This window comes from Frieseomelitta varia, unplaced genomic scaffold, assembly GCF_011392965.1.
Source record: "Frieseomelitta varia isolate USP_RPSP 00005682 unplaced genomic scaffold, Fvar_1.2 scaffold_4, whole genome shotgun sequence".
Classification (NCBI taxonomy): domain Eukaryota; kingdom Metazoa; phylum Arthropoda; class Insecta; order Hymenoptera; family Apidae; genus Frieseomelitta; species Frieseomelitta varia.
In genome coordinates this window covers 299,983-310,189 of record NW_025110145.1, presented here as the reverse complement: position 1 = coordinate 310,189, position 10,207 = coordinate 299,983, and the positions used below count along the sequence as shown (strand labels likewise).

The window sequence follows — 10,207 nt, the reverse complement described above, 5'->3', positions numbered from 1 at the left end:
TTTTGCCTGGGTTATACTCAAATATACTTAAAACTGAGAAAATATCGCCATATTTTGGGGCAAAAAATTCTCGACGTGCGTGGCACGTCATTGCAGCGCAAGAGGTTAACCACTTATTGCGGACCATAACGAGTGACCGTATACAACAATTCGTCGCTTCCTTTTCCTTTCGAACTCGTCAGTATGACATCGCTGGATAGAGAAATTATTCAGAAATAATAAATTTATCATTTGTGTTTTGCCTGGGTTACATTTAAATAGAATTAAAACTGAGAAAATATCGCCACATTTTGGGACAAAAAATTCTCGACGTGCGTGGCAAGAGGTTAAGAGACACAAAAAGAGGCAGAACGGTGCAAACGGAAATCCTGTTGTCCGTGAGAAGCACCGAAGCGCGGGAAATTGAAATGAAAAGCCGCGACTCGTCGAGAGATAGAACCGTAGGTTCCTCGTCGGGAGTGGCGCAACGAGAAAGAGAGATAAAGAGAGAGAAAGAGAGAGACGGACGTTTAAATCGCTCGAAGACGCACGGTTGTTTTCGCGAACGAGCAACGTGGACACAAAAGCCACGGTTTGCGCGCGGCTTCCGCTTCCTCCTCTCCCTCGTCCCTCGTTTCTTCCACGTTTCGACGAGGGGGGAAGAAGAAGGAACAGCGAGTGATAAAAGCGCGCGTCGACACGGAGGGGAAACGCGATATGAATTATTATCGAACGTTTTGCGCGTGCAGCGGCGAAAGGGTGTCGATCCCTCCCCTGTTTGCGAAGTATAATTTCGTAGATCCCCTCCTGTCCTTTTTCTTTTTATTTTTTTCGACCGTCTCGCGAGGAACAGACTTGGTAGGTTTAGGTTAGGTTTTTAGATCTTAACATCTCTCGTATTCTTGGAATTTCGAATAAATAAAATTTAGTTGAAATAGTTTATACATTATTATGCACGATATTTCGTTGCTTTATAACATCTTTATTTATTTATTTATCTTTATTTATTTATCTCTCGTGTTGTTGGAATTTTATATAAATAAAATTTAGCTGAAATAGTTTATACATTATTATGCATGATATTTCATTACTTTTTACTTTTATTATTAACATCTTTATTTATCCATTTATTTATCTTAACATCTCTTGTGTTCTTGGAATTTTAAATAAATAAAATTTAGTTAGAATAGTTTATACATTATTATGCATAATATTTCATTAATAGTTTAAAAATAATTTGTTTACTTGTTCAACAAAAATATTAAAAATATTAATATTTTAAAGATATTTTAATATTTGAAAAATATTAAGAATATTAAAAATATTAATATTTTAAAAATATTAAGAATATTAAAAATATTAATATTTTTAAAATATTAAGAATATTAAAAATATTAATATTTTTAAAATATTAAGAATATTAAAAATATTAATATTTTTAAATTTTAATATTAAATTTTAATATTAAGAATATTAAAAATATATTAAATGTATATAGTATATTAAATCACATTAAATATATTAATATTGAATAAATCTATCAATAGGTACATATCTGTATATTTAAAGATGAATGCGCTATTAATTTGTTATATGCCTCTCTCTTTGATCATTCGAAACACTCATTGTCAGATGATGTTAAATGAATTATCCTATTACTCCGTAAACTCGACATTTACACTCGACGTACAGAGAAAGAAAGAAAAAAGAAATATCAGATTGAACATCGATGAGACTCGCTTAAACCTCGAGGAAAGAAGCGTTTGATTGTTATTTTTCTAGCGTGAAGCATGAATGGTAACCGATCTCCCACGATAACCAACTGTGAATGGTATAACTGAAACGTCTGATAGACCGAAGCCTAATTGCCTCAATGCTCGCAGTCCAATTACAAACAGACTACCGGCGGATGCCTGATTGCTTCCGGAGTGCTTGATGCTTCGCTGATGACTGACTGCTAACTGACTGGAAGTTCTACCGTTCCCAAGGACTTCAAGTGACGATTGATCGACTAACCAACGAGCATAACGCGAAATACGCTCTTCCGTTTGATGTACGAACCCCTTGGAAGTGTAATTGATTTTTAGAAATTTGCCAATTTCACGGGAGAGGTGAAAGTGTGAAAAGAATGTAGGAAATAATCCACTTGTTATGAATTGAAACTAAAATAAAGTTAAACTAAAATATCCACTTATTATAAATTAAAATTAAATTAAATTAAAATATCCACTTATATAAATTTTCAAGAAGCTGATATATATATATATATGAGTCTTTTGGAAATTTTTCAATTTCACTGCTAAAACACGTTCCACCGCGTAAAATTCACTTTTGTTAATTCTGCCAGTTGTACTTCTGTTCGAAAAAAATAAAAATGTGGAAAATCTAGAAATGTAGAAAAGATAAAAATATAAATTTGTTATTTTCGCTGTACAGAAAAGATGAAATTGAATTTCTCGAATTTGCCAAATGTAATATCAGAAAAAAAAAAAAAAAAATATAGAAATGTAGAAAAATGTAGAAAATATTTCTGGTATAACACACGTAAATTTCTATTTAAAATTGAAACTCTAGTGATGGCCAATAGCTTAACTTTTTTTGCAGTGGGACAAAGTTTGTCGTCTGTTTCGTTTAATCGATGTTTAAATAAACATGCCAGAGAAATGAGGGAAGTAATGCTTCTCTGTAGCACCGACACGTTCATCCCCGAAGAGATTCAGAAGCGTTCACCGCGCCAGTTTCAATTCAAGCCAGCCGTATTTTTTACGAGTCGAACGAGTCAATGGCTCGCGCGAAAAGTTCGTACGAGACAACGGACGAGACCGTACCTGCTGTTGATCCGCGTCCGCTGCAAATCTAATTTGTCCACGAGACTTTTGCAAAACGATCGTACACGAACGATCGCTGCATCGTTCCCCCAAAATTCGGCTCGTTCACGGCTGACGCTTCCGGTAAACGACCTGCACGCCCACCCACGCGTATATTTTTTCCGCTACGTCGCGAAACAACAAATTTCACTCGTCCCCCGGAAACGCGTGGTAACAAATGAACCAAGTGCGGATCGAACAGAATTGAAGTGAATAGAAAAAGGTGTACATATGTGTTACATTTCTTTTTTTTCTTTTTACGCATTTTACATGTATATTTTTTTGCATATGTGCAATAAATTGTGTAGGTTGTACAATTGTATAATTGTATTTTGTGTTTATTTTATGTATTATAAATGTCGTGTAATTATGTATAATACCATGATTTTATATATTATGAGTATAATTATACGTGACATAATAATTTTATATATTATAAATATTATGTATAATATATAATATTATATAATATATAAATATTATGTGTAATATATAATGTTATATAACATATAAATATTATGTATAATATATAAAATTATTATGTTATAATAATATACGTAACACAATAATTTTATATATTATAAATATTGTGCAATTATATGTAATATCATAATTTTATATATTATGAATATTGTATAATTATACATAACATAATAATTTTATTTATTATAAATATTGTATAATTATATACTATGAATATTGTATAATTATATATAATTTTACATGCTATGAATATTGTATAATTATATATAATATAATAATTTTATATTATGAATATTGTATAATTGTATATAATATAATAATTTTATATATAATAAATATTGTATACTTATATATAATATAATAATTTTATATTATGAATATTGTATGTAACATTTTTATATATTATGAATATTGTGTAATTATACATAACATAATAATTTTATATATTATAAATGTCGTATAATTATATATAACATAATAATTTTATATACTATGAATCTTGTATAATTATATATAATATAATAATTTTACATTATGAATATTGTGCAATTATACATAATATAATAATTTTATATACTATGAATATTGTATAATTATATATAATATAACAATTTTATATTATGAATATTGTATAATTGTATATAATATAATAATTTTATATATTATGAATATTGTATAATTATATATAATATAATAGTTTTATATATTATAAATATTTTATAATTATATATAATTGTATAATATATATAATTTATAAAATTTAGTTATACATGTACACAGAAAATTACAATTCGATTATGTTGAACAAATTTTGAATATGTTTCGTCAAAAGTTGGCAGTTGATAAATACTAAATTCGACTTTCTCCAAAACGGTGCCATAAATGACAAAATTTTGTTCCACATTTCCAACCTTGTCGATCCAGTTAATCGTTCTTTTCTGAATTATCCAAATTCACAAATCAAACTCGGTCGATTCTCAGACAGGAATTTTCTCGATAACAAAGTGTTAAATATTGCCGATCAAAAAAAAAAAAAAAAAAAGAAAAAAAAATACGGGTCGAATGTTTTTTTGAAAACTACATTCATGCCAGATTTCATCGAAATCGGCGTGTTCCCTTGTTAGATGACTTAACAAGTGATTATTACAAGCTCTGAAACTCAGATTTGTGACCAATCGCTGTCCACGCATCGTCACAGGACCGATAGATCGTTAGATCGATCGAGCGGAGAAGTCGCAAAATTAGCAATTTTGTCGGCCGGCGTGCAGCCGTGTTTCCGATTTTCACGCAACGGCGAGATCGGTGTGCACGGTTTTGCAATTTCAGCGTGGCTGCAGACTCCGTTTGCGGTGATCCGCAACCGACAGTGGCCCACGATATATTCGCAATTATGACGCTTCTGAATAAATTAGTCGGCCGTCACGCGCCGCTGTACATACGTCCCTCATCCCGCGTTTAACTCGATACCAACGCTCCGCGTGTCACACGTGTCCTACTCGATATCTACCCTTAACTCGCTTCCTACGGGAGTTCATCAATTTTTGACACGCTCGAGGAATCGTTCGATCGCGCCGCGTTTCACGCGCGAGCGTCCACGCCAAAGCTTGCAAATCCGGAATTTTGACCGATCGTTTAATTTCGTTTCATTTCTAAAAATCTCTTTTATTTGCAAATCGATGCTTGGCGAATTTCTGGAATTGCTGCCAATTCTGACTGTTTTCTCGAGGTGAATAAAATCATTCTTGTTTCAAGGGGACAGTGTGAAATTTTTTTGCAGAAAATCGATTTTCTTTTTTTTTTTTTTTTTTTAATAGTAGTTTCTTACAAACGAGGTGAATTACGATCCACTCCGAAGTCAAAAATTCAATCAAAATTCAATCAATACAAATTCAACAGTTATTTAGCGCCCCGAGTATCAACGTGAGTCAGACGAATGATTGAAAAGTCGAGCCGACGAAGTTGAAATTTTCATTCCCTTACGATTCCAACATGGCGTTCCTCGATTCCTGTTTCTGTCACTAGAAAAATCACAGCCGCCAGCTCTCTCTCTCTCTTTCTCTCATAAATAAAAATGAATTCGATTACAGAAAGTTAAGATCGAGGTCGAACGACGTACGTCATTCGGTGAGGTTCTAAATTTTCCAGGGAATTTACAGTCGATAAACTCGACACGGGAATAAATCGAACGTCAAGCACTGTGAAAAAGCACGTCCCTCTCTAATTCCGTTTCCATTAGTCTAACTGTGAAACAGCGGGCGCGCGCCCATATTCCGACTCGATCTCACTTCTGTTTCAGCCGCTGTCGATACTTTGCAATCCATTCTTGCCTGACGTTCTTGCCACTTGTCTGCAAGTGTGTGCCCCGCTTTAATACGTTAATACGAATAATCCCAGTGTGAATCACTCGCCGGGGAGAAAATAATTCTCGAAACGTCGAACGCGAGAAGAAACAACGCGGAACAGCGTTGGACACACTTTTTGGTTCAGGCAGGAGAGAATTTTACATTATACAGACTGTTTCGTAAATTGTGGGACCCACAAAAAAAAAGTCACATAAATATATGTCCTATCTGTCTTCGTTTATGAGATGTAATGAATTTTAATTACTTTTACAAAATTCTATTCTATTTCGTAGTGTTTCAGCATGCTCAATCGATGAGCACCGTGAGATAACCTTTTTTTAAAAGCGACTATTCCTTTTTTTTTTTTTTTATATGGGAGTTTAGCGTCGCATCGACTACGAGGTCTTTAGTCGACATGTTGAAATTGACTCTTTATAACTGGTCTAATAGTTGATAACGTTTTTTTTTTGTTAGAGCGGTGTTTTCGTTTAATTCGTATTTACTTCTTACGTTTCGGTATTTTCTGCATTCATGTAGCAAGTGTTGGGTGGTGATTTGCAGGTTGCAGGTGTTGCAGAAAGGTGGTTCTGTTTTGGTTTAGGAGGTATTCGTGTGTGATGTTGGAGTGTCCGATTCGAAGCCTAGTCATAGCTATCCTTTCTTTTCTGCTTTGATTGTTGTTTGGTATTTTTTTGATAGAAATGGTGTGCTATGTCGTGTATTTTGGTTCTATTCGTCGTAGTCCAAATTCTGTTCCATTCTTCTCTTTCCGCTTTGGTCGTTGAAGCTAGTAGGTCTTGGCGTGGGATTGGGATGTTGGTTTCTTTCGTTTGGTCGATTGTTGCTTCTTTGGCTAAGGAGTCGGCTTGTTTGTTTCCTTCAATTCCTTGGTGTGACGGGATCCAGGTGATTATTATATGTTTGTGGTCGTTAGTAAGTTCGGTATATGTTTCCTGAATCATTTGTATGACTTCGTTCTTTTTGTTCCTATTGATGTTTGTTATCGCGTTTATTGTAGTCAAGGAATCTGTATAGATCACCGCTGATTGATATTTGTTTTCTTGGATGTGCCGTAGTGTAAAAAAAGCGACTATGTTTGACAGTGTTTGACAGTGTGCAGTGCCACTAATTTTAACTTTCTTCGTCCGAAAGAAATTTCACAACGTCGTTGAAACACGTACAAATAAACCTTGTTCAATTCGACTGCAAAAGGTACAATAGTTTCTTTGCAAAAAATTCCCTAACACGCACTTCACACTGGAATACCCCCTTAAAAAAAGGAGTAGCAAAAATTGCAGTCTCCAAGCAGTATCCGCGAGTATCCGCGAGTTCTGCAAACTCGAAAGCAGTCTAGTCGGGCGAGATGGCGCGGCATAAAGCAAAGATGAGAGAGAAACAGCGTGGAAAGGAACCCACCGCTGGCCTAGCCCCGGTGAATATCAATTTAAAACCACTTTTCAACGCATCCCTTGAATTGCTTACACGTACGACGACGGTTGTTTGTAATCCAGCCTTTCGGGCCAGGCTGTTGCTTTATCATTTTCCTTTTCTACGTGCGCCGCTGCGCCTCCTCCTCCTCCTCCTCTTCCTCCTGCTTCCCTTCGCTTCGTCGTTCAATTTGTCTCTGTGCACTCCTGGTATTATGCACGCTGCATAATGCACCCGCCTATACGATGAACCTGTGTGCACGATGTGCGCGCAAGCGTTTTCCCCGCTTCGTCCTAGACACGCGTGTTTTGTCGTCGATGATGAGGAGACGAAGGATGTCCTCGCATTCCAGATATTGTTTGGTTGCATTGGTTACACATTATGGTTTTTTTTTTAATAGGTACTCGTGTGAGTTTGCAGTGTCCTGTTCTGAGCCTTGTCATAACTACTCTGTCTTTCCTTTTCTCATGTTGTTTGGTAGAATTTCTTGTGTTTTTCCATGGGTTATTTCATGTGTTTTTGTTTTTTTTTTTTTTTTTTTTTTTTTGAAGTGTTTCATATTTTGTTCCACGATTGTTTTTCAGCATGGTGCAATGTTCATTCTAAGTCTAAACGTTCGTTTCCCGAATTCTCCACTATTAATCGTACGTGTTGTATAATTTGGTAGATTTTTTCTTTCTTCTTTCTTTTTTTTTTTTAAATTTATGGTTAACATTGTATCTGACCTTCTGGTCATTAGCTTCGTGCTGTTTTTTTGCCTGTTTAGACGATTATATCTTATGATAGATGTTAGCTTCCTTTAGATAGGTCACGATAGTTTCTGTCTGTTTCTGTGACGTCAGGACTGCTGGTGATGTTACTTTGTATTTTTGCCTATGGGCGTGGTACTTGCTGCGTTCAAATAGCAGATGATGAATTGATATTATTTGGTGGTATTAGTTACATATTATGGGTTCTGTTTCCTTTTTTTCTTTTTTTTTTTTTTTTTTTTTTTTAGTAGGTACTCGTGTGAGTTTGCAGTGTCTTGTTCTAAGCCTTGTCATAACTATTCTGTCTTTTCTCTTCATGTTGTTTGGTAAAAATCTTGGGTTATTTCATGTGATTTTTTCTTTTTTTTTGGAAGTGTTCCATTTTGTTCCACGATTGTTTTTCGGCATGGTGTCATGTTTATGGATCCAAGTCCAGACGTTCTCCACTATTAATCATGCGTAATTTGGTAAATTTTTTTCTTTCCTTTGTCTTATTTTGTTTCTTGTGATTTCTCGAGTATTCATCGAAAACGGGCAACTTATCGAGGAAATTAATTTAACTGCAAGGTCTTTTTACAAAATGAGTACAGGTAATTGTCGATTTGACTTAAAATTGTTGGGTTTAAAATTGTCCCACATTTTTTTTGACAGTTAATTTACGGTGAGATGTTTTTTAACCCACCTAACGAAATTGAAATTACTAACAATCATATGTACCTTATTATATTTTATTTAATTCTTTTTCGTTCACTTGACAGGGAAATTATGTTTTTTTTCCTTTTTTTTTTTGTATAAAACACTCCGTGCAGATAGATTTTTTTCCCTTTAAAATTGCTCCTAAGGGTTAATATAGGGAACAACGCGTAAAATAATCAGATATAATAATAAGAAAAAGAATTAGATCTTTTCATTTTTATTATTATTATTTTTTTTTTTTTTTTTTTGAACGAACCAAATAATGCAGAATTTTGAATCTGAAATTTTTGAATTGATCATTTGATGGAGCATTTCTGATGTTAGTCTACTTCATTATCGTATTTTATTGACATTTCATTACACTATGTATTATAAAGCAAAAAACGAACTGTTTGTAACATCATATTTGTGATGTAATTAATTCATATTTTGTAATATGACATTGAATGTAAAAATTCAGGCAATGCAGTGTATTTTTCGTATTTTCAAAAATATGAATGAATGAATGAATGAATTGAAAATATATAATGAACATAATAAATTAAAAAGAAACAACCGAAAGATATAATTTAATGTAATAAGCATAGTTACGATTAAAAGAAAGTTGCACTACGTTGTTAAAATACCGTAGAAAACAGTATAGTCTAGACGTTTCATACATTGTTTTTATATTACATGGAATTTTAATCATCAGCAGACCGCAGTTGTTTATGCATTTCTGGAAAATTTGCAGAAGCAAAACGCGTGCACTGCAAAAAATTCGACAAAATACAACAAACTAAGACATATACCATGATATTTAAATATTTCCATTTAACCTCCATTTTTCCTAATTACGTTCAGAGAAATATGAACATAGTAGCCTGGTTACTAGTTTTCAGGTTTCTCGCTCGAGTGAATAGGTGCGGCTAATTAGCAATATTTTTTTCTTGAAATTCTACGCGGGGTTGAGACGAAAAAAGAAAAGAAAAAAAAAGGTCCGCTGAATTTAACAAGAGCGTGGTTAAAATTTAGTTATCTTGGTCATTAATGAAGTGAAACAGTTAAATAATTCATAACTTCTGTATCTTTCGTATAAATTTCATAGTTTTATTTAATACCTCTGCGTGACTCCATTAACGTTACTGACCAGCCATTTTTGAAAGTGACAAGCTAATTCTCTGTTCAGAATTATTCTGCCAAGAAATGTAAAACTACATAACGTTATAATTACGTCACCAGCTATCAGTTGGAAGAGAATATAACGTATATCAGTGCCTGTTGATTATATCAATATAAAATAGTTGTCAGTACTATACTAATATTATCAACAATATTCTGTTATATTTATTATTGTTTATTAAGTCGTTATTACTAATCTTACGTTACATTTATTATTTATATTATTTATTATATCGTTATATATCAATTACAATTATTCCTTACGTGTTGTGATAAATATCAATATATTATATTATATTATAATATACTAAATAATATTCATATATTAGTACTATACTATCGACAATATTCTGTATTTATTATTGTTCAGTATTATTACTAATCTTACATTACATCTATTATTTATATTATTTGTTATATCGTTATTATCAATTACAATTATTTCTTACGTGTTATGATAAATATCAATATATTATATTATATTAATATTTATATATTAGTA

The 10,207-nt window shown here is 32.9% G+C and overlaps 1 protein-coding gene across 2 annotated transcripts in view; it reads left to right on the top strand.

Annotated features, from left to right (window-relative positions):
* Nucleotides 1-10,207, top strand: part of LOC122531425 (prolyl 4-hydroxylase subunit alpha-1) — a 153,353-nt gene that overhangs the window by 5,056 nt on the left and 138,090 nt on the right. The window contains exon 2 of one of the 2 annotated variants that reach the window (XM_043659347.1): nt 3,064-3,069. The exons of the other annotated variant lie outside the window; for it this stretch is intronic. The gene's annotated coding sequence lies outside the window, so the exon portion shown is untranslated. The remainder of the gene's footprint in view (nt 1-3,063; nt 3,070-10,207) is intronic. 2 annotated transcript variants of the gene reach the window in all.